The sequence below is a fragment of the Callithrix jacchus genome, chromosome 17 (assembly GCF_049354715.1).
Source record: "Callithrix jacchus isolate 240 chromosome 17, calJac240_pri, whole genome shotgun sequence".
NCBI lineage: Eukaryota > Metazoa > Chordata > Mammalia > Primates > Cebidae > Callithrix > Callithrix jacchus.
The window spans coordinates 70,717,286-70,719,992 of record NC_133518.1 but is presented as its reverse complement, the minus strand read 5'-3'; positions in this window follow the sequence as shown (position 1 = coordinate 70,719,992).

Genomic DNA, 2,707 nt, shown 5'->3' with positions numbered 1-2,707 from the left:
GCCATTCTGCCAGGTTCAAGTTGGAAAGGCTATGTTTTTTTTTTTTTTTGAGACGGAGTTTCACTCTCGTTACCCAGGCTGGAGTGCAATGGCGCGATCTTGGCTCACCACAACCTCCATCTCCTGGGTTCAGGCAATTCTCCTGCCTCAGCCTCCTGAGTAGCTGGGATTACAGGCATATGCCTCCACACTCAGCTAATTTTGTATTTTTTTTTTTTAAGAGATGGTGTCCAGTCTGGTCTCAAACTCCTGGATACAAGGAATCCTCCTGCATTGGCCTTGCAAAGTGCTGGGGTTACAGGCATGAGCCTGGCCTATTAATCAGTTAGATAAATCTTTGAAGCATTCTTACTACATGCTTGTATGAAAGTTATCTTCTTAATTTTTTGAAATTTGTACTTTGACACCAACAAAAGTTACTGCCTCCTATATTCCCTCTCTCTGTTACTATTCTTCCTCAATCGCCTCGTTACCCAGACTTGAAATATTGGCACCTGCTCCAATTCCTTTCTTATTCTCTAAACAAATCAGTTTTCACATATCATTGGTTTTACCTTCAAGGTGTTCCTGGCGCCATCCCCATGACTGCTGTCAGAGTTTAAGCTTCTGTTCCCTATCTCCTGAACTTTCACAACAATGCTTACCTGGATCGCTGCAACCAGTGTGCTCAAGGCTGCTAGAAAAATATTCACAAGGAAGAGCTGGGGTCATTTTACTTCCCTTCCTAAAACTCTTTGGGAGTTCTTCATTACCCAACAATGATGGAAAGGCCCAGTTCCTTTGCATGATTTTTTTTTTTTTTTTTTTTTTGAGATGGAGTTTTACTGTTATTGTCTAGGCCGGAGTGCAATGGCGCGATCTCGGCTCACCGCAACCTCTGCCTCCTGGGTTCAAGCAATTCTCCTGCCTCAGCCTCCTGAGTAGCTGGGATTATAGGCATGCTCCATCATGCCTGGAGAATTTTATATTTTTTTAGTAGAGATGGGGTTTTTCCATATTGGTCAAGCTGGTCTCAAACTCCTGACCTCAGGTGATCCACCTGCCTCAGCCTCCCAAAGTGCTGGGATTTCAGGTGTGAGTCACTGCCCCTGGTATTTACCCTGATTTTTAAAGCCCTCCAAAATTTGATCTTGAGCTTATATTCCTTAAGTACTCTGTCCCTCCCTGCTCCCTCATTCACTGTGCCTTTGCGCACTTTCTTTGCCTTCCTTCATCCCGCCTACTGCCTGAATACATTCTGCCCTGTATCTGTGTGTCCAAACTCAAGTATAATTTAATCCCTACTTGAAGCTCCACCATAGTGATCCTTTTAACTGAAAGTCATTTCCCTCTGCTCTGAATTAGCAACATATTTAATTTGTATCTTTTTTATGCATAACTCTTTCTATTTTGTAACATAGTCCTTTGTGGACATTGCCGTGGTATCATTGAAGGACAGCATCTATAATCTAACTTTGTATCCACATTATTGCCTAACTGTTCTAATACCAATAAGAGAGCCAGTAAAACATTTTTTAGCAGGAGCTGCTGAAAAATTAAACTCAACTGAAAAAGTAGAACTGAGGCAGGATAAGTAGTCAAGGAAGTGCCGGTGTCCTCAAGACACAGCAACCACGGTGACCTGAAGAGTCAGCACAATAAGCCTCAGCGTTTGAATTGTGATTGAAATCAATCAAGCAAGCTATCTTCAGCAGGGAATTTCTCCTGTAAAGAGCATGAGCACTTTGATTTTACCTGTCCTCAAACTGACGCTTTGCTCATTATAATAGCAAAAACACACCCCTGTTTTATTACATTTTAGGTTTCGGGGTACGTTTCGTTGGCTATGCAACAATCTTGCATGTTCTTCACATGTACCCCGAAACCTAAAATGCAATAAAATATATATTTTAAAAATTAAATATCTAATATTAAAGGAGAACAGTGAATATTCTTTAAAACCTAAATTTAGTCTATCTTCCTTTCTTCTTTTTGTTGTATTTTTTTTTTTTTTTTTGAGACAGAGTTTCGCTCTTGTTACCCAGGCTGGAGTGCAATGGCGCGATCTCGGCTCACCGCAACCTCCATCTCCTGGGTTCAGGCAATTCTCCTGCCTCAGCCTCCTGAGTAGCTGGGATTACAGGCACGTGCCACCATGCCCAGCTAATTTTTTGTATTTGTAGTAGAAACGGGGTTTCACCATGTTGACCAGGATGGTCTCGATCTCTTGACCTCGTGATCCACCCGCTTCGGCCTCCCAAAGTGCTGGGATTACAGGTGTGAGCCATGTTGTATTTTTTTTTTTACCATAAATAAGATTTCTTGTTTCAACATCATCCCACCGTTGTCTGTTCCAAGCTGTTGATTCGTTAATGAGGGTGCCAGTTTTCTGTGTGAATATGCCCATCCAAAGAGTCTCCTATACAAGTGTTTGCTCATGAAGCACTAACATTTTTATTTGGTCTTTCAATTTATGAAGAAAACATAAGGAATGCCCACTTCTTTACCTGGGTGAAATATTAGTCTCTAAGTCCCGGGCCGCCAAATCAATCAGAGCAAGGAAAATAAGGCATGTCTGCTGTCTACTGCACAGAGGCTTTCACTTTTACCACACTATAAAACAGTTTCTCTACGTGGATGGATTTCTTCCCAGATTCACATGAAGGGCTTGTTAAAGAAGTATATTCCCAAAACCTGTCCACGTTCAGAATCTTTGGGGCTAAATCTC